General features: G+C 43.1%; 1 protein-coding gene across 1 annotated transcript in view; it reads right to left on the bottom strand.

Moving 5' to 3' along the window:
- EXT1 (exostosin glycosyltransferase 1) overlaps positions 1–22193 on the bottom strand; it is a 292058-nt gene that overhangs the window by 100240 nt on the left and 169625 nt on the right. The gene's annotated exons all lie outside the window — the stretch shown is intronic.

Below are 22193 nucleotides of genomic sequence, written 5' to 3'. Positions count from 1 at the left end.
CTTAATTCTTGGACTTGATTTAATTTTGAAACATTGGTTCAGAACCCATCTAAATAGTGGTTTATACTAAATCCCTGCTCAGTCTCATGTCAGAGGAGTATATAAACCAGGAATGGCAAAACAGATGACAAGACTGATGCCTGTGATGGACATAAGAAACAGACTTCTTTCCCACTGAATTCAAAAGTCCTCAGAATCCTTCTCAACACAGCGTTCAGTAAGCCACTACCAATTAACATGAGTTGCCATCCGTTGAAATCCATTAGTCATCCCCAGGGATAAATATCCTCCCAAACGACAGCTCTCCAAGATCTTATAACCTCAAAGCACATTTCCAAAATCTGTTCTATCACATGCACTATTTCCTATGTAATTCTTTAGAGCCCAGAACATTCATATTTTATGTATTAAGCGTTATACATTTTATACATACAACTGGTATACCTCAAAACCAAAAAAAAAAAAGAAAAGGCAAAAAAACACATGAGCATCTGAAAAATTAATGAACGGCAAATATTTTACTGGGAAAACACTTGTCTCCTTGGGAAGGAGCAGTGTACGTATGTTTTATATCTATTTTAAGGAGAATGATGGTGATGTTAGGTGTCAGATCTATTAGATCAGAAGGCAAAGGTCATGTCACACAGGTCTTACCCGAAGCCACAAACCCATCCTATATTATCTGGCTAATACAGAACTATTATTATCCAAAATTTGGAGAGTTCCACGTGCAGGAAACAGAGAAAGAAAGAGAGACTGCTTGTGTTAGCACATCTCCTTCATACCTCAGTCTGATGACAACCCAGACCATGCCTGACCCTGCACACTCCCCCATAACAGCCCTGAATTCTCTGTTAAAGGACATAGCATTCCTCACGGAATTCTTTCTTGACATCCTCCACCCCGCACACTCACTCTCAAACAATTCTCAGATCAAACAAGGCGGGCTTAGTGAAGCAAATGCTTTCCCATAGGCAAGTCTACCAACATCCAGATTCTTGCCCCAACACAAGCAGGTAACAGTGAACCGTTGGCATTTTAACAGCTAAAACAATCAGTCCATGTAAGGGTTTAGCAATTTTCACCGTCAACAAGTTTTTCAAGCTTTTGAACACCATAAAATGCTTGCTCTAGGTACCTGCATTAGAGTCGTGTGCAAATAGTTGGGGAACAATCCACAAAGCCTCTGTCTGTTTCAGGATGGTGCCCATATCTGATAATAAGAGTGTTTCCTGCCCATCCTCTGACTTTTGTTGTTACTGGGAACACCATTACCTTAAAATAACATTCTGTAATCGCCTACTGCTGAGCACACTGGCACTGTCAGTAGTGACACTTAAAAATGAAAAGCTCTATTAATTATTAATAATGGAAAATGAGATACTCTGAATGAGAAATATTCTCTCGCTTTGCTGTTTTCAGTAGCCACTCATTCTGCCATATTACATATGAATTAATAAAATGTGCTGTGAAGTTTACTGTCATACCACACTTCATTTGGTAAAAATCCATCCTAGGTCTTCTTGATGAAATTCATATTTTAAAAACACATGAACTGGGAAGTATTTCTCCACTATTAGGAAGCTCTCACTTTTTAAAGCAAACTGTAAAGCTTGCCGATCAACCTGTTAGTAAGTTCTGGTATTTATAAGCCTATAAAATACACCAGTTGCCTATGGGTTTTTTACATTTGAACAGTAAGACAGCATTAGCTAGAAAACATCTTGGAAGAAGGTATATACCTACTTCCTCATCATCTGTAACATCAAGGGACAATCTTACCAACATGGATTACATTTCTTTTCCTGAAATATGTTCTAAACTTTAAAGAAATTACTTTTTAGTTAATATTAGCCGAACAATGTTTCCACTGATTTAGGCAGCATTTATATGGTATCCACTAAATACTGTGCACCGAAAAGTCTCTTTAAGCAAATAAATGTTATCAATAATATGGCATTAAGGGGAATGATATTCGTTCTTTTAAGAGAACTGCTTTCCAAAACTAAAAAAAAAAAAAAAGATATTTAAAGCCACTGTACGTCTCTTACAAATCAGTTTCTTAAAAAATTCATTACATAGGGCTTCCCTGGTGGCGCAGTGGTTGAGTCCGCCTGCCGATGCAAGGGACGCGGGTTCGTGCCCCGGTCCGGGAAGATCCCATATGCCGCGGAGCGGCTGGGCCCGTGAGCCATGGCCGCTGAGCCTGCGCGTCCGGAGCCTGTGCTCCGCAACGGGAGAGGCCACGACAGTGAGAGGCCCGCGTACCGCAAAAAAAAAAAAAAAATTCATTATATAATAGGGTCAGACAAGAATAATAACTTCGAATTAGTTAGGCAAAGGAAACTGTGGCCTAAAGACCTATTTACTGCCCAAATTCACAAATAGCTTAGTTGGTGACAGCAAGGGGTGCAGGCAATGCCCAGGCTTCCTGGGTCCATATCTGGCCCTGCTTTTCAAGGAACTCTTGCTCAACCTAAATTTGGTTGTTTGGTGAACTTGAAATAAATATAAAACCAAGTGGGAACAAAAGCCAAAAAGCCTTTTTTAGAACCTATTCATCACTCATCCAGTTCTTCACTAAATGAAACTAGTACAGTGCCTGCTGCTCCACAAGCAGGATCAAATACATTTACGTTTATAATTTCTTAAAGACTCGGTTCACCTTTTATTGCCTACTACCTGATCTCCTTAAATTCCAGCGTCCTCATCAGTAAATGGATTGATACCATTGTAAGGATACTCTGCTAGTAGCCGTTGTTGCTGTTGCTTTTTGTTTTGTATTTCTAATGGCATCTGAATGGCCTGACTTGGCATTTCTTAATGTCCTACTCGGTGTAGGATAGGTCACGCTAACACGTTTTGTTCATTCCTAGTCACGACAGCAGGTTTATCTACAGCAGCCTCTGTAATTCGTACCAAATGAGTTGGGTAAGGAAACTTCATAAAAGCCAAAACACATTTTTAATAAAAGCCTGCCTGGCTCTCAAATCAAACAGGTCTCCATCTAGATCTAACAACATAAAGCGTAGCCACGGGTGCGGCACAGGTCTTAGAAAGGAAGCCGCCATCCAGGTACCAGTCAGCACTTCCGTTCTTTTGATCTGCTGGTAAAGGCCCTTTCACAGCCCCTCAGGGGCCCCTCCAAAGACAATAGAGTAATAACCAAGTTGTGAAAAGTAATAGAAATGTATTTAAACCTTGGTATTTTATTATCCTTTAAAGACTCTATAGTTCTACTCCAAATGTTTGGGAAAGAGGTATCTTATAACACCTTTATGGGAAGGGGTGGATTTCTCATTGAACGGGACCCACCAAAGGCCAAGTGGCAGAGCTGACTTTGATTTAAAGGTCTTTGAAATGCTCATCTTTTTTGCTCTCTGTCCCTTACACTATTCAAGTTAAACGGGGCGGGGGGGGGGGGGCAGATTTAACAAAGCCCTATTGTGCTGGCCAGGGAGATCTCCAATAAATTCCTGTCGACCAGGTGACCCAGGAAAGATGCTTCTCACAGGCTCCAGAAGAAAGGGAAGGACAGATTTCTTCTTCCTGTAACCATAGCTCTCAGAAAATGTACTCACTCGGTCCACAGATACTTACTGAGCTATTTCTCAGATGCCAGGCACAGTTCTGGACCTAAGGGACACAGCTGTATCCTTACAGGATGAGGTCCAAGAAGCTCACATTCTACTGGGGACAGCAATGCAGGAAAGACTTACTAAAGCAAACTGAACATATCAAGGTCAGTTTATGATTAGGAGAGACAGCAATGCTTATTGTCTAGCTAATATTTTATCATTAAAATCACAGATTATCATGAGAAGCTTTTAGGAAAAATCAAAATGGAATCGATAATTTTCAAGAGCGGGCCCCTGATGTGGGAGGGAAGAATGAGCTTGGAGTGTTTCAGGAAGAGGGACCCGTGTGGCTAGAAAATCATGAAGGTGGTGCAGGAAGAGTGGAGATGAGATGGGGAAGGCAGGCTGAGGTCAGGTCTCTGAGGGCCTTGTCGACACAGTAATGTGCCTAGATTTAATTCCAACTGCAAAGGGAAAACTTTGGGGATTTTAAGCAAGGTAACCACATGACAAGGTAAGACTGGGGTTCTCCCCTAACCATCTGTGTGTCCCTAGCACATCCCCTTACTCCTCTGCCCTCCGTTTCTTTATGGTCAAGACAAGAGTAGTTAGAGAAAACTATCAGAAGTCCCTTTGCTTGTTCATTCTGTGACCATTAAGCTTTTAAGAACTGAATCACTAGCCAAATCCTGAAGTGTACTGCAGAGAGAAATTCCAACCACTTAATATGCCATACATTGAAAATGTCTCATATCGGGATGCTAAATGCAAAATTTAACTACATTGGATAATGTTGACTATAAAACAAGTTAGTGATAATGACTGAAAAGCAGCATTAAAATGAATAACCACTGTCAATGTCACGAGCGATAAGGAAAGACTGAGGACAGTCACTGATTGGCGGAGACTAAAAATACATTAAGACTAAAGACAGTGTGGGATCTGGGATTGGATCCAGGAACAAAGAGAGAAGGAGGGGGAGGAGGCTGGAGCTGATGGAAGGACTTCTCTGGTGGTCCAGTGGTAAAGAATCCACCTTCCAGTGCAGGGGATGCAGGTTCGACCCCTGGTCGGGGAATTAAGATCCCACATGCCCCAGGGCAGCTAAGCCTGTGTGGTCACAACTACTGAGCTCACACGCCTCAACGACAGAGCCCGCGTGACGCAAACTGCAGAGCCCACACGCTCTGGAGCCCGGGCACCACAACTAGAGAGAAGCCCAAGTGCTGCAAGGAGGAGCCCGCATGCCTCAAGGAAGATCCTGCACGCCGCAGCTAAGACCCGATGCAGCCAAAGAAAGGAAAACAAAACAAAACAACAACAACAACAACAAAACTGATGGAATCCAAATAGTCTGTAGCTCAATTAATAGTATTGTACCAATGCTAATTTCTTTGAATAATTACACTACGGTTATATAATACGTTAACTTTAGGGAATGCTGGGTGAAGGATACACTATTTTTGGAACTGTTCTCTAAGTATAAAATTATTTCAAAATAAAAAGTTAAAAAAGGAAAGGCTGATCTGCAGTCCTATACTTGATGGTGACTTACGTCTCAAAAACTTATTTTTATTTCTTATGTTTATAACTTGAGTCTGTTAATCATTTAGAAAGAAAAAAAATATCACAGTTGTATGCTCCATTCATTTGCCATCATTCGTACATTGTCACCATTTCTGAGATCATTTCCCTTTCCTGGAAAGTCCTCCTAGAGAAAGTGAAAAAATGGATTTATTTACGACCTAATATGGGTTTCCCATGATAAGCATGATGTGCATGCCATTTCCTCTAAGGAGGGTGTCTCCACAGTGGATTAAATGCCTTGCCAGACTCATGTCATTTTCACAAGCCCCAGAAAGACCTCACAAGTCAAGTCTTGGGAGGTCAAGATGAACTGCTGATGAAGATAAAATCACTCCCAGGAGAAAGAAATATCAGAACGAGAGTGTATTCCACTAGTTGGCCACCTCCTCCTGTGACCCATTTGTCTACTAACAGGCTCTCTTTCCTCTCCAGAACTCCAGGGAAGACGGTCCACCTGGTGTGGGATCTGACCACAGCTTCCAAAGACAACACACTCACTCTGAGAGCCTGAGACGGCGATAAACACATCCACTTCTGCTTTCTTGCTACTTGGAACTACAGCCCGGCAATAGATACGTTGAATGATTGTGCCAGCAAGGGAGAAAAATCAGGAAATACAGAGAGGGAGGAAGAGGAACTGGTGGAGGTCAAGAAAAGGAAATAAAATGAACGGAGAACCAATTACGTGAGAGCCCAGCCAGTCTCTGCTTCACGTCTGTTACACAGTTCCACTACCACAACCTTATCAAATGCCATTGTCCTCATTTTATTGATGAGATGTCTGGGGCTTAGAAAAGTCTAGCTACATGACCAAGTGTTTTGACTCTCCGTTGAGAACTCTTTCTGCAGGATCGTGGCAAGATTCACAAGACCCTGGACTAGTGAAACAATACAGTCCACGAGTGCTCTGGTGTGTGTTTGAGAAATAGCTTTGCTGTCAGGTGCACATAATGCAACAACAACAGCCTCGTGAGGCTTACCTAAATCTGTGACAAGTCAGGCTACAGGGATGGAAGGTACTGGAAGGGACCGGGGAAGAGCTTGGACTCTGGAGTTCAACTGCCCGAGGCTGATTTCTGACTCCAAGACTCACTGGCTGAGTGACTGCGGCAGTCACTTGTCCTCTCTAAACTTCACCTTCCTTATCTCTACAATGGGCGTCATAGTAGTGCTTGTCTCTGGTTGCAAGAGGGTGCTCAGGCCACTGTGTAGCACACGGTAAGTTCTTTATAATTATTAAGTCCTTTCATGATTAAATTTCCCCCGTTGTGTAATCAAACCAACAGCAGGAAAAGATCAGAGAATAGATAAGCCTTAAATAAGCCTTAGACGCGGGCCAAGCCTTCGTATTCCCTGGTATATGGTGGGGCAGTCAGGAAGCATGTTCCACTGACCATCAAAGAAAGCAGAGACTCTGACCCATGATCATCCACCCACAATAACATGAGAGATGAAACTTGCTCAGTCTGGGTGGCCTGTTCAGACTCCCCATTCAAGGAGTAATTGAGTCTAACGACCACAAATGAAGCACTTATGAGGACAAGTCTACAACTCTAAGAGGGAAGAGCTAAATCGGACTCCATGTTCAATCTGTTTCTTTGACTTTAATCTTTACTTTTCCGTTGCTCCTGTTATTATAATCATTCATAATGGCCTGCCTCAGGGTACCCTGCCCCTTGGCCTGAATGTTAAACTAAATGTCTCTGTTCAGCTCACAGGGAGACAATCTGACCCCACCCACCTGTGGAAGGCTGCAAGAAAGAAATTAACACATCCCCTCCGGAAGCTGGCCATTCCAGGGGATATCTGCAAAACTTACAGCCTTTTTACTTTACTACCTCATCTCCTCCCCCTAGAACTAGTCTGCCATCTTCTCTGTCTGCTGGCTTTCCGAATAAAGTCGTATTCCTTGCCTCAACACCTCGTCTCCAATTCATTGGCCTGTCCTGCGGCGAGCAGAGTGAGCCTGGACTTGGTAACACAAATACCATCAACAGAAAGCAGTAAACACTCAACAGCCCGAAGCCAATCAAGAGACAAGAGCAAATAAAGAAGCTTCTTAGAAAACTGGCCTTGGGGAGAAGGCAAATGGTGGGTCCAAATTTTACATTTCTCATATACTTTTGGGGGGAGCTTGTACACAGCACCCTCTTTAACATCTCTTTCTTCTTCAGAACTCAGTAAAGAGTACCAGGATCTAGTCAGGTTCCAGGATACCCAGCATCCCTCAGATTGAATCCAAGTAGGACCCTGCAGAGCCTTCCTGGGTACAAGCCCCACTGTGTCCCCTGCTTCTAGTTTGGCCTTCCCTGGAGTTCCAAAGAACAGACTAAAGCAGTTATTGATTAGAACAGTAGAGTCACAGGCCTCCTGGTTCTTCCTGAAGGGATATAGATACCAATCATGCATATCTTTGAGTTGTTCTATAGAAACTAAGACCCCCAGCCGGTGGAGGATAGTGACCACATACTGACCACAAGCAGGGAGACCCCAGCCCAGCTGGAATCAGAAGGTTGATGACTGAAATTCTGGAAACATCACCCTGTTACCTCACTACCAACCAATCAGAAAAATCCAGGGGCTGATGGTGCACCCTGTGACCCTCACCCCTAATGTACAACACGGCCACCAGAAAGTATATAAATATAGTGTCCCAAGTCAAGTCCCATCTTAAGAAAAATTCCTTCCCAGAATTTATATAAAGACCAAAGCTGGTATTTCTATTGCTAATAACCTAGTGAAAACTATGAGATAAGTTCCAGATAATTACAGCCACAGCAAAAGAACTAAGACAGATAAGAATAAGTGTGGGTGGTAGAGTCCAAGCTGGTAAACTCAGCATTTGTTAGAAGATGTCAGGTCATCCAAGGGACCGCCTGCCCACATAAGGGTCCTGGCCTCCCTTGCCTGCTTGTCCCCTCACCAGGAGTTAACACCAAACAGAGGGAATACCTCGGTAACTACAGCTTGGCCTCACTTCCAGTCCCAGGGGCCTCAGCACAGGAGGGACATTCAGGATCTCTCTCTCAGATGTTTCCACCATGCAGGGACTCTGGGCAAAATCTCCGCTTCTTAAACCACATGGAGGATCCTTTTGGCTGTTGCCATGAGTTGAGTATAAAATCCATACTGGAGACCCTTTACCCAACACAGCCCCTTTTCTGAAGGACACCAAAGAAATCCCTACATAATCTGGCCCTAAACTGGTTCCCAGCCAATTGATATATCAAAGCCAACAGTATAGCAAATCACTATTTGAGATAAGGCCTGAAATATTCCGTTTTGGCTGAATGGAAAACCTAAAGCAGAGATGCTGTGGGCTGTTTCAAAGCCAGTTTTATAGCCAGAAACCACTGTCTTCCGTGGATTTCTTTGATAGAAACGGCTTTTTTTGGCATTTTACTTTTGTCATGGAAAAGATGTTATTCTGGACGGACTGAATGATACTACATCTTGACACAGGAAAGTTATTTATACATAAATTACAGTAACTTTACCCATGTTAACGAGGCTGTCATCCTCTTGTGTGATTTATGGCAATCTTGTAATAGAAAAGCTTCATTTCCTTGACACTTGGGTGGTAATGGGACCGATAATTCCATGCTGCAAATGTTTTCTCCTCTCTTCAACTGGAGATGTGTTAAAATCTAGAGTGCAGTTTTAGGTCAGAGTAATTCTGATACCAGTCTCCAGGGCCTGGAGCGTCAGCACACGTGCGCGTACACATACATACACATACACACACACACACACACACACAAAGACAAAGAGGTACATCCATTACCCAGGAAACCCAGCTAGGCCTCTTCTTTCTTTTTCTTTAAGAGATTTATAATTCTCAGGACAGAAGCCTGCAACTTAGCTTTTGGAATGACGATATATACATAGTTAAAATGGCATGACAAGGTAGAGAGAAGTCTAAAATGACAGAACGGAAACTGGAAACGGCACTTTTAACAAAACTTCAGATTTCTGTCTTATTAACAATATTGTTTAAGAGAAAACTATTTCAGAGCATAATGGCTAAGAGGGAGTACAAATAATTCAAGAACATGTATTCAAGAACTTGTATTCAAATAATACAAGAACATCTATCAAAATCAAATCCTTTCTCTCTGGACATCACCAAAATAGTAATATTAGTAACTGTACTGATGGCAAGGAACTAAAAGGAGAAAAAGAGGATTTTCATAAGCTACCACGCTGTAAAGACATCTTTTCATAAGTAGCTTCCTACTGCTACCATCATTTTTTATCTTTATCCTAATACTCCTAGGAAAATCTAAAAGCCTACCTATGCTTCTTTAATATTTTCATTGTTAAGGTGCTTTCGTAAAATTCTCACCCCAAATTTTGGAGGTGGATGGTCTAATACTCATCTAACAGAGCTAATGGGACAGCCTCAGAGACTCAAAGCTCTCCTTGGACCTGGCATGATTAACATATTTGCACATTCTCATGAGCATATAATACCAATGTCGCTTCTGTCTGTCCAGCAGAATGGGCTCTAGTAGGCAGAAAAGAGAGAACAGGCGATGAGGGTATGCCTGGACAAGCAATCATGCATTCCATCCCAGAGGTATTCTCTCGTGGGCACTGTAGGTGTACAGCACCTAAATTCCCTCATTTCTTTTCCTCACTCACTGTCACTCACTAACTTGGCAGGCAATGAGTGCCTAACGTGCTCTGAGCCCTTGCAGACATGCACAGACGACCACAGCTTGGTCAGCACAGTGTGAGGGTCCGGCAGCAAGGATCCTGCCCTAGTGAACGTTAGTGTGGGAGTCCTGAGCCCTTTCCAGGATGCTCCTTAAGCCACCAGTGAACACTGCTATCTGCCAAACGACTTCCTTTCTGAGCACCAGAACCTCCTGTAACATGGCTTTTAAACAGCCTGAGATGGTGGAACACAAGAGACTTCCCTATGCTAAATGTGAAGTTGGTATTTCCTATTTGCCAGCAAGGTTACTTCTTAGGATGTATATTATACTCAACTTTCTAAAATTTCACAGTGTGTTCTTTCATTCAATGATAGTGAGCGTCTGCCCTGCATCACACACAGTTCCAGGTCCTACAAGTAACATTAGGAACACTATCGGTTTCTGCCCCAAAATAGCTCCATCTATCTTCACCTAGAAATATGGTCCAGTGTATACAGTAACGACCATGCTGCACAGGTATAAGGAATGTGCTAGTCTCCAATGATGGCCTCCATCAATGCCTCCCTTCCCTGAATGCATATGCTGACTTTCCCTTCTGAAATAAAGTCTATTTCCCCTCCTGTTGAATCTGGGTGGCCTTGTGACTTGCTCTAACCAGCAGAACTGCTGCAAATATGACACCGTCTGTTTTGAGTGTAGCCCGTAGGGGGCCTGGCACTTCTGCTTTTGCTCTCTGGGAATCTGCCTCAGGGGATTCAGCTGCCATGTTGTAAGGAAGTCCAAGTTCTCCTGCGGGAGAGAAAGGCTGCGTGGAGGTGAACCAAGGTGCCCCAGCTGAGCTACCAGTTAAACACAGATGAGTGACCCCAGCTGACACCCCTTGAAGTAGGTAACAATCCAGTCCAATGCAGAGGATTCTGGGAAGTTATAAATTGTTGTTTCAAGCTACTACCTTTAGGAGCATCTTACTACTCATGTGAATAATCACTGACATAATACGTTAGGTACACTGTGGAAGCAGAATATGAGAGTAACATCCATTCTTAAGTGAACCATCTAAAAATCTTGAGGGAAAAAAAATCTGCAGGTTTGCTAAATTCAGTGCAGCTACTTCTATTGTGGAGAAGACCCTTGTTTTTGCCCTGAGTATGCTTGGAGAACCAAGAATTCAACTTCATAGAAAAATAATAAAATACGAGAACTTCTCTTGACTTTCATGCTCATTAAAGTGAAAATTAAGATGACACCTGACCTTTAGAGGAATAACCACTTAATATATATTTCAAATCCAAATTCCGAATCATGTTAAAATGACTCGCTCTATGTTATTTAGAAGGTCAGCTAATATGATCGTTTATAAACCATGAATGTAGGTTTTGCATATTTACTACGTGTCAAGAAGTGTTTTTAAATTCTGGTTTATTTCTCTCAGATTAATATGAGGCAAGATCACTCCACCTAATGCTGACAGTTAACATGGTGGGGGTGATGAGGGAGGAGAAGACACTGGGGCCCTGAGGTGAATGGGTGAAGGGGAGAGGGAGAGAAAACAGAAGAGGGAAAAATCTAATTTCTATTTTTTAACAGCATCAGTGAGATTTTAACAGCAGAATTAATCACCAATTACTAACACACTCCTAAATCCTAGAGTGTTCTTTCCCTGCATCATCTCCCAAGCATGGGCCAGATTTTCACTTAACAAAGAAAACACTACGGAAAATCATCATCATACAAAATCTCCTGGGAGTAAGAGGGACTGCTGCTTTCTTGTTCCTTATTGCAGTTCGTGTTTCCAGCATGATTTCATATACTCCAAACGCCTTTACTTTACATTAGTCACTCTTTCCAAATGCCTGAGGAAGCAGGGTCAGCATTATTATCTTAGGGATTACTTGCCAGAGGAGGAAACAGACCTATGGCTGTTAAGATGACTTGCCCACGGCTGTCCTGGGGTACCAGAAGTGGCTGGTTCAGAATAGAGTCCACTTTGCCCCTCCACAAGATTACGCAACCCCCCACCTCTAGCATGGCTCTATAGGGCCCCCCCTCCCACCATCCCTAAATCATATAAGATGTACCGTTTGGAACAAACATGTATCTTCTAATTTGTGGAACTCAGGATCACAGTAACAGTAAAGGTCATCCTTTAAAGTGTTACATCACAAAGGTGATTTCTATTTTCCTTTCTCTGTTCAAAAAATGCACTTACACCTAATGAAGTAACATCCTGGTTGAGGTACATTTCCTGATGGTAATGACCACTAAAGACAAAGCCCAGGAAGCAGCAACCCCTCTGGCCAGTGTCATTAACTACACAGGAGCAGCGACTCAAAAAGCCTTGCTCTTTCATAGTAAATACTAAGAGCTGTTCCTCTTATCTGAGGATTCTGGGGCACCTAACAGACACGACTCATTAGGTCTCACGAGGCTGCTCTATGAGACGCACAAAGGAGCATCCCATTCACGAAGAGAGAGGACAGCCGCTCGTTGTTATATACTTGACAGAGTAACAACAATTGCACTGGAGGATGTCATTACGAACATTACCTAGAAATCTCGCATCTGGATGCCTTTGTCCGAGCATCACTCCCCTCATTGGTAAAATGAGAATAATAACGCCCATTTGGCCAACTTCATGGGCTCAGAGTGAAGATCAAATGAAAGAACAGACGTAAAGGTGCCGAGTGTACCCTGATGTTTGGACAAATCAAAGCATTATTTCTATCAGCTAAACCAAACCTAGATTTCAGGCAGAAAATGCCATCTCCAAACACTGTGCCCTAGACAGGAAGCCTTTCCTCCAAACAGCTTGGGCATTATTTATACCAATGCAAATCCTATTTCTAAGTCTGTGATCACATTCCTATAGGGTACAGCAGAAGATGAAGAAGAGAAAGCAAAATGAGAGTCAGAGCACACAGACACAACAATTAGCCTTGATTGGAATGTTTGCATATACTCAACATTCCAAAAAGTTTGTTCATCTGCCTGGAAAACATTCATGTTCAAAGAAACCGAACTATATGCTCAAACTCCGTATAGGATTATCTCCCTTTATTCAGATCTGTTTTCTTTTTTCTTTTCTTTTTTTTTTTTTTAACCCCAGTTACAAAAATTGCAGCTTCAAGAGTTTCACTTAAATCCCTGTAAGAACTTCAAATGTTCAACTGTCAATTGGATTTGCTGCTGGAGGAGATAATCCATTTGGCTCAAAGGCAACAACTCCTGGAAAGGAGACATGCCTTCAGGAAGCTCACAGGTGACCTAAACCAGACAGCCCTTAGCACTTCCACGCCCAGCACCCCTACCTGCAATTCCCAAGGTCTCCCTTCCTAAAGAAAGGAGATGCCTTTCTAACATCAATTAATAGCAATTAAAAGAACAGAGGGCCATGATGCTGTTACTAGAGTTGGTAGGTCGCCAAGTTTCAGTTTCATTTGGAAACTTTTGCTAAGTAACTTTCCATGAGCATGAAAGTTATGGTGGACAGCTATCTCTTTGGCTGCTCCAATAACTGGATCCCCTTGTCTATGATCAAGGAATTCTCCACTGTGAGAATCTCTGGGATGGGGGCAAGGTTTGCTTTTCATTATGGAAGCAGGAGAGGGCCAGCTTCTCTCTCCCCTTGCCTTCCTTGGCCAGGTAGGGCTAGAAACAGAACCTAAGGTGGCCAATCAGATGAAGCTTTCAGGATCCAGGGATGGCACTGCCTAGCACCCAGTGTGTCTCGGCTGTCTCTGAGAAGGACGCAGTCAAGGTTCCAACCAGTATTCCCAGCCGAGTCCTCACCACCCTGTCGATGTTGTGAACAGTCCAGTATTCCTCAATAATGTCTTTTTCTGGTGAATTCAGCCCCAGTCAGTTTCTATGGTTTGCTGCAAAGAATCTTCACTGGACTTATATCAGAGGATGGGCCTTTGGACGATCGATATGTTTAGCTGACTTAGAGAAGCAACAGGGAGTGTAAGGATGACCCCTTCTCTGCTCCCTCCCCCAAGTATGATCTGAAATAAAATTTGACTCAATTGGTAGTTCGGGCATGAGGCACCCCATTAGAAAGATTCTGATGTTGCATCTTGGGGGTTCAGAGGGAATGAGTTCGACAGTCAATCAGTTGTAGGGGCCATGTAAGAGGAAGAAGGAACATTTGGGAGTTGCATTCGCCATCACTGATGTCCTGGAAAGTACTCCCAGAGTGGGAGTTAAAACAGCTAGATTCTGGTCCCAGCACTGCCTAACTTTACTCAAAGGAGGCTCTGGGATCAGAGGAACTGACATCCCATGGGAGCATGTCAGAAATGCAGAATTTTAGACTCTACCTTAAATCTACTGAACCACAACGTGCATTTTAAGAAAATAACGAGGCAATTCACATATAGACTGCTTTGGCCACAATTCTTTTCTCTATTTCTACTGTATTAGTGACATACTCATTGAATGCCTCCTCTGTGCATGGCACTGGGCTACAGCTACTTCAGGAAACTGACCGATCCGATCTATAGCTCACAGATAATTAAGAGATTTACTTTATATGTCATCAGCTACCCTCCAGTATGTTATACTGGGGCGGAGGGGTGGGAGGTATTTTTGGCTGCTATAAAAACCAACGGGAGGGCTTCCCTGGTGGCGCAGTGGTTGGGAGTCCCCCTGCCGATGCAGAGGACGCGGGTTCGTGCCCCGGTCTGGGAAGATCCCACATGCCGCGGAGCGGCTGGGCCCGTGAGCCGTGGCCGCTGAGCCTACGCGTCCGGAGCCTGTGCTCCGCAACGGGAGAGGCCACAACAGTGAGAGAGGCCCGCGTACCGCAAAAAAACAAACAAAAAAAAACCAATGGGAGCAATGCTAAATGAGTGGAATCCCTTTAGGTTGTATTATTAACAGAAGCTAAAAGGAAATTATCTGCTTACACCTTCATGCAACATCTTTCCAAATCTTCTGAGCACATAGACAATCAGCAGCTGTCAGTAATTATGGTGCCATGTGGGTACGACTGACCTCACGTTGGCCTCCATGGTCACATCATGTGCTTCAGAGAAGAATCATTATCACTACAGGCCAAAACAGTAGAGTAAGTAGGAAATCCAGAGAAATACACTGTCTTCTACACAACAGACTTAGAGGGAAGAGAAGCAGGGGGAGAAGGAAAAATCTGGTCCCGTATGGCTCAGAAGGACACGAAACCTAACCCAAGTTTGATAAAGATTAGGCAAAAGTAACATCCCTTTATTCTGCATATTGGAGTCTGCCAGTTCAAAGGGGATTTTAATATCAGAGATAGGAGTTATTAATAAAGCATATAAGTAAATGGCTCTTGAAATGTAACCAATTTTTGATATGTAATGGGCTCATTAAAGGATGCCTAAATCTCAGCAACCTATTTCCTTAATAAACTCACAAGTAGGTGTTCTGTTAGTTTTTGACTCTTAAATGATTTTCATTATAGAGACATGTTCCCATGGAGGAAAATATCCCAGAAGACAGATTTGAAATCCTTTAGGTAAGAAGGGACTATGTTAATGCCATCCCAATGCCACAGTGGATAGCTTTAGACTAGAAATGAGAATGCTTTTGAAATGTTTTACGACGTCCCCCCTCCCCCCAGGCTACATTCTACAGATTCCCCCACGTGACAGGAGAAGGCTCTAAGAGCTCCGAGGACAGGAGCTACATCTGTCTTATTCGTCACCCTTTCCACGGCATTTAATATAATGCTTGGCACGTAAGTGTTGAAAGAATGAATGGATCAATGAACAAAACAAAACATAACAAACCCACAACTTATTATCGCAAGGGGAGACTTGATGGTGTATTTCAAAGCTGGAGCAGAAGTTTGCAGAGAAGGGTATCATTTCTCCAAAAGACAAATGGTACCATAACCTTGCAGCCTTTTCCAGTTACAGAAGGCACATGCCTCCAGGTCTATGAGAATACATCTGAGGTAGTTTGGTAGCTTAAAAACAAGACACTGCTTTCAGCCCTAGTATCCTGCAATAGCCATGTCACACGTTGTTTCTTTGAGCTTCCTCATTTCGAAGTTCAGGAACCTGAGACCCAGAAGGTTAAGTGATCTGCCTCAGGTCTTGGTCAAGTTCAGAGAGGAGCCTGGACTAGACCCCATCCTGGCTGCTGCTGGTTCCGTCTTCTCTTCACTCCAGCATGTTGATGCCCTCACTCTAAGAGGCAACTGTGAGCCTCTTCATAGGAACAGAGTTTATAATCTTGATACAATCCCAATGCAACTGTCAGGGCAAACTTCGATCTCTTTCTTTAGATCACTTGCGTGGTAGAACTTCTCTTTCTCTATTTAAAGTATTTTAGGGACATTTTTTGGTCCCCAAATGGATCTAAACTGACCACTGCTTTCTGGTTTGTGATCCTAGGGATGAGAAGTCAGGTGAGTTCTTTTGAAGATGGACCAGGTAAAACCCCAGACAGGGCCTCCACTTCAATGCCCACCTAACTGACTGCTCTTCAGACAAGTTTCCCCTACTTTCTTGTAGATGCCATTTCATCATTCAAGCTTCATCACTAATGCAGAGAGTCACGGCTAGGTGCAGGGATGGGGTGGTGGTGCCTGAGCATGGACTCCACAGAAAGTCATCAATTGCCAAACTTACCGAGCAAATTCAAACACCTAAATACGTCAGCTCACACATACAGCTGGCCTCTACAAAAGCTGGGGTGGGGGCAGGGGAGAGAATGGGGGGCCACTGAAGCCAAGGGGACCATATAGAAGGTCAAACAGAATGAGGAAAAGCAAGGGGGTGGACAGTCCAACTCCACAGATTTAGAAGATCCACACCCAACAAAAATACGTACAGACTAGGCTTTGCCCATAAACATCTTTATTTACCTTCCATTTGGATATGCATTTCTAAATTTTCCCAGAGTCGAGGTTATTGAAAACAACTGCACTGCTGATGTCTCTTGGTTAAAGACCTGCCAAAAATTCTAGAAGAACACAAGCAACTAAAGCCCTGAATGTCATGACGTATTTCATCAATCTCACCTCAGAGGCTCTACCAACACGCAAAATTCCAGCTGTTTACATGTGTAATTTATAACTCCTTCAATGAGCCCTCCTTTGGATTCTCTGCCATGTGGGAGATGTAATAAAGATATGATAGCCACCATCCCCTTCATAAGGACACATTTATAAAATCACACAGAAGAAGTGCAGAGTTACAAACACTGCAGGCCTGTGAATTTCACTCCCAGGTTTTCTCAGCTCTACCTCACCTGGCTATCATCTGCCATGAAGTCCCAACTAGCGACAAAAGCACTGATGTGTGTTGCGTCCAAAAGGTTTCAAACAAAGCCAGAACAAATCCATCTCATTGTTTTAGGGGTCTTCTCTCTTCTACTGCTCGGTTTTCCTTCTGAGCAGCTCAGGGAAAGGCTCATCTTAATTCCCACGTTCACCATATTAAATGTGACTCTGAATTCTTTAAGCTGGATTTTTAGAACCCATTTCTCTGGAAAAAGTGCTCTCTGAAAACACAAATCACCATTTCTTCTTACAAGTAAACATGGCATTCACTGCATTCAACAAACATATCATGCCAGGTATCCACCTGGGAGAAATCATACATTAAGTAAACTGTAATCCCTGTCTCAGGGAGTTTATCCTCTCACAAGGGAAGATGGGCCGAGGGAACAGTGTCATTTAGAATAATGATTATAGTCATAATAACAAAAAGAATTTATACATTGTGAAACAGTGGAGTATCCTCTTAATCTGCTTACGAAAAGGGAAGATAATTCTGTCTGTCATCGGATTCATCTGCAGGGAGAGCTCGCTTCACGAGCATGTGGCCCGGGAGGTGACACGGGAAGCCCTGTGCTCTCAGAAGGGTCCCGGGCTTGGTTTAATGCTCTGCTGTGCCTTAAAACTCGTCAGAATTTTTGAACAAGGAGCCTGCATTTTCATTTTGTGCTAGACCCCGTACATTACGTAGTTGGTCCCGCTTGCAGGCTAAGTCCTGCAAACATTTGTCTCTCTCTCTTACGAACAGCTCCCTTTCACACGAGCTGCCGCGGTCAAATGACAGAAGGCGTGTCTGGGGCAGAAGAGGAAATGTTATTTGTTCCGTGGAGCCTCCAGTGGAGAAGCCAACTTCTCCACTGAATGAGCGATGCTGCTGGTCTGAACTGAGTGGGCCTAGCCCTCATCATAAATATCGCAGACCTCTGGAGTTGATAGAGAACCTCTAGGACAGCGGCCTCATTTTGGAGGTGAAACGCCAGACGTTGGGGTGACTCACCAAAGAATGAACAGCTAGTTCCAGGAAGACAGGATAAAACCAAGACCGCTGGATGAGAACTGTTGAACTGCCTGGCACACTGTTGGCAAGCAGAAAATATCTGGTTGAACACGTGTGTATGTATGCATGCATGAAGGAAGGAGCAAACAAAAAAGGCAAGAAAATCAATTATTTCTCAGGAGGGACAGAATCTAAAAATTCTGATGTTTCCTTTACTCAAACTTTCTTGAAAATCTTGTGCTGTTGTCTTTTTTTTTTTTTTTTTTAATCTTTCAAGGAAGGAATGCCTCTCTGGAAGAATACCAAACAGGGACTGTAAAATAAGAATGATGATCATAAGAGTAATAACATTTATTTAGAACATGACAATTGAGGGAGGCAGAGAGATCTCGCTGATAACTGGCTCTGATCTCACATCCAACAGAATTTAGTAGTAAGTCTCCTTGCCTGGTAACCCTCAAATACGTGAAACCTCAGGCCAGGGCCTGAGTGTCTGCCAGACGTGACAAGAGAAGCGTGTGTTCTTGACACATTGATTGATATTTCAAAAATAAAAAGATTAAACCAATGCATTACAGAGGAGGAATTTTTTTTTTTAAGAGAAAAGTACAAGTGATACTATTTCTTTATGGAGCAAGTGCTTGTGACGTTGACTAAAATGAGCGTGAAAAGGCCAAGGACTTTGAGTTACGCTCCCATTAAAACAACCCAAAAAGCCCAAGGCCAATTCAAAAACTGAAATAGCTGAGCCCCAGGTCGATTAAAGAAGTTTCCTTCGTGGTGGGTCACTTGAGCAAAGTCTGAATCCTTCCTGTTCCTTGGCTTCATCAGTTGGGGTCCTCGTGGACACCTATACCTTGTACATCACCGGGAGGAGGAAACGAGCTCATACGTATGCAGTGCATGGAAGAGCGCTGGGTATACAGTAAGTGCTCAATACATGTTGTTTGTTTATGGGGTAAGCCCGGCCAAGTAGTGTTCTGTATTGTAGTGCCTCTGATGCTGAGCTCAAGGGAGAGTTGCTTCAAAGAAGGTGGAGAAACACACACATAGTGGAGACATCAGACACAGGCTCAAAAAAGATGATCTACAGGCAGGTGACCTAAACCTAAGAAGCGTCCCTTTCTCTGAGCATCTCCCCCGATCACTCCATGCACGAAATAGGAATATGAGCATCGACTGCATGCTATGCAATGTGGGAGATGCCAGGGGGCACAGCAATAAACGATACACATTGTCCTCCCACTGTCATGCTCACAGACTAGCCAGTAAAGAAGTCAGTAGACATGGAGAGGGAGTATTTGCTTAGTATTTGCTGAATGAATGAACTGATGGAAAACAATGACCAAAACTAAAAGAAAAGACCAAAGAATTATAAGTAGGCTTAATGGATTTTTCTGGTAAGATTCATGCCAGATTCCTCAGAACTGCTCCTATCAGGGTCAGAGGGGGCAAGGTTGAAGCAAGTGCACCAGAGATGAAGATCTGCCCAGCAATTCCTAACTGCAAAGCTTGGACAGCCGTATGCTTCTTTTAAGATGGGTCTCTATCTGTAGCTACATGTTTGATAGGAGTGTGGAAAGCTGGCCAAATGGGGGATCTGATCCTTAATCCGGAAGTGCAAGACTGCCTGTCACTCACTGTCACCCCCACCAGTGGGCCAGTCAACATTTTTCTTGAGATGCTCACACACCCGGAGGAAGAGACGGAGCATCAAATGAAAGGTGGGGGGTAGGAGGGAACCAGGAGTGACAACCATCATTTCTCCCCAGGCTACGAAGACAGATTTGGGCAACTGAATGCAAATTAATTCTTTTACCCAGATGTTCAAAAGAGTAGAACATTTATCCACACAATCAAGGTGTCAAAGACCACACAGACATCTTCATTTGGAAAATGGGTAGACTTATCTCTGAAGAGACACACCTGGTCCACCCCTCAACCAAAAATCACTTCCAAAAATGGATTAGGGCTAGAAGATACGGGAGAAGAGAAGAGAATATGATGGCAAAATGTCTATCAAGTTTTAAAGATGTATTTCTATAAGCAAATGACAAGTTGACAAAGTGTTCTCCAACAATCAAGCAGACTGATATATGGATGCATTTCCTGGACACACAGCAGAGGAGACATGATTAGGAACTGGGTAGACTGAGATATTAGGAATTGATAAATCTTTAAAGCTACATTGAAATATATGGGTGGGGGGGGTGGCTGTTGTGTGCGTTGTGTAAGGGAGGGAAGGAGCTGAGGAGGGTGGGAAGGAGAGAGAGAAAAACCAGACGCCCAGGAGTGGTTATTAGCTAGATATTAAGATGAATTTTACCAAGTTTACTGGTCTTTCAGAAACAAACAAACAAAGGTATGGAGAGGCTGAAGACAACTGTTTTCAAAACTATGCTTCTAAAGGGGCCTGACCCCGGATATGCCAGTGAAGAACGGCTACCTGCTGCAAAATCCCATCCCTTTGTCACACCTCTTCCTTTATTGGGGCATCGCAGCAATAATGAATAACAGTATTCATCCCTCAAGGTTTCCCTGGGGGCTGAAGTCAGGGTCCCAAAGCTCTACATCACCCCATCTGGGCCCTAGATTTTTGACCACCTAAAATGCTCTGTAGCTAGTTTGTGAACCGGAGCACTGAATCTCAAACGTAAGTAATATGGACCGCATTTGAAGAAGGCGATGCCCCCGTGGAAAATGCATTAAGTAAACGCGTTCCCTTAAATCCTTTTCATTGAAATGTTACTCCTTATGCACAAATACAAGATATTAAAAACCAAAGAAATTTTAATTATTTTCATTTGAAATCATGTTTTGCTAAAACGTGATTGGTCTATGGTGAGTTTTACAGTAGGAAGACAGAGCTCTGGTTGGGTTCTGTATTTAAGGCTTTTGGGGTGCTTTAACTTCCTTTTACATAAGCAGGTTGAACAAAACGTTTTTGTTGAAGACAAAACTTCAAAAGAACAAAAGGAACTTCAAAGTTTTGTTGGCAGGCTCAAGATAATCAGACGTCCACTTCCTCAAATGTAGACCAGAAATCATGCTGATTTTTCTGAGCAGTCACTTGGGTAAATCTGAAGAGGTGTTTTGTTCAGATGAAGATAAGGCTAGTTTCGAGGCATTGAAAGATGCATTAAATGGTAGCTAATCCAATTACTGAGTCTGGGAGCAGAGGGAAAAAAGCTAGAGCAGACACCAGCTAAGACTGCTTCTAAGAAATGAGGCAAACTGCTACGTAAAAATGGGAATCCCACTCGTAACGCATACATGGTACTGACTGCCTGGATTCAATTGTACAAAACAAGCACAAATGGTTATGAAATCCACAGCTTTGCTCAGTCCTAGGAGCATCATGATGACCCAGAAAATGCTTTTATGACCGTTCTCAGATTATGATCAAAATGAAAACATGAAATAAAGGAACTTGGGATCACATACGTGGACACCCAAAATCCAGTATGTGAGACTGAGAGCTGGGGCAACGGCACAGAGAGGCTGAGGAGTCTGTTCAAGGACACCTTGCAGGGATACAAAACTAATACTCCTAACACTCTTCCCCTCCCCTTGCTCACTCAACCCCAACCACACTGGCCTTCCCGCTGTTCCCTGACTATACTACTCTCTTGTCTGCCTCAGGGCCTTTGCACTGGCTGTCCTCCCTCAGTTGGTATGTTCTTCCTCAAACTTCACAAGAGTGGCACCATTCTACACTCATGTTCCACATCAAAAGCCCCCCTCAGAGAGGCCTCCTGGCCTTAGTAGATCTAATCACTTTCTAGCACATCATAAACCTATTTTAATTTTCTGTATAGCCTTCATTACTCAGGTATTTTTTTGAATTCTGGAATTTTATTTATTTATTTTATACAGCAGGTCATTACTCAGGTATATTTTAATCTAAGCATTGGCTAGTTTATTTATTCTCTGTCTACAGAATATAAGCCCCATGAGAGCTGGGCCCTTCTTGGTCTTATTTACAGCTGTGCCCCATGTGCCTAGACCAGGTGTGACCCATTGTAAGTAATCAGTGAACACTTGTTAAATGAACAAATGAAGGAAGGACTGCATGGCACACGGCATAGAAAGATGATACACCT

The sequence above is a fragment of the Pseudorca crassidens genome, chromosome 17 (assembly GCF_039906515.1).
Source record: "Pseudorca crassidens isolate mPseCra1 chromosome 17, mPseCra1.hap1, whole genome shotgun sequence".
Taxonomy (NCBI): domain Eukaryota; kingdom Metazoa; phylum Chordata; class Mammalia; order Artiodactyla; family Delphinidae; genus Pseudorca; species Pseudorca crassidens.
This window is presented reverse-complemented; position numbering and strand designations above follow the sequence as displayed.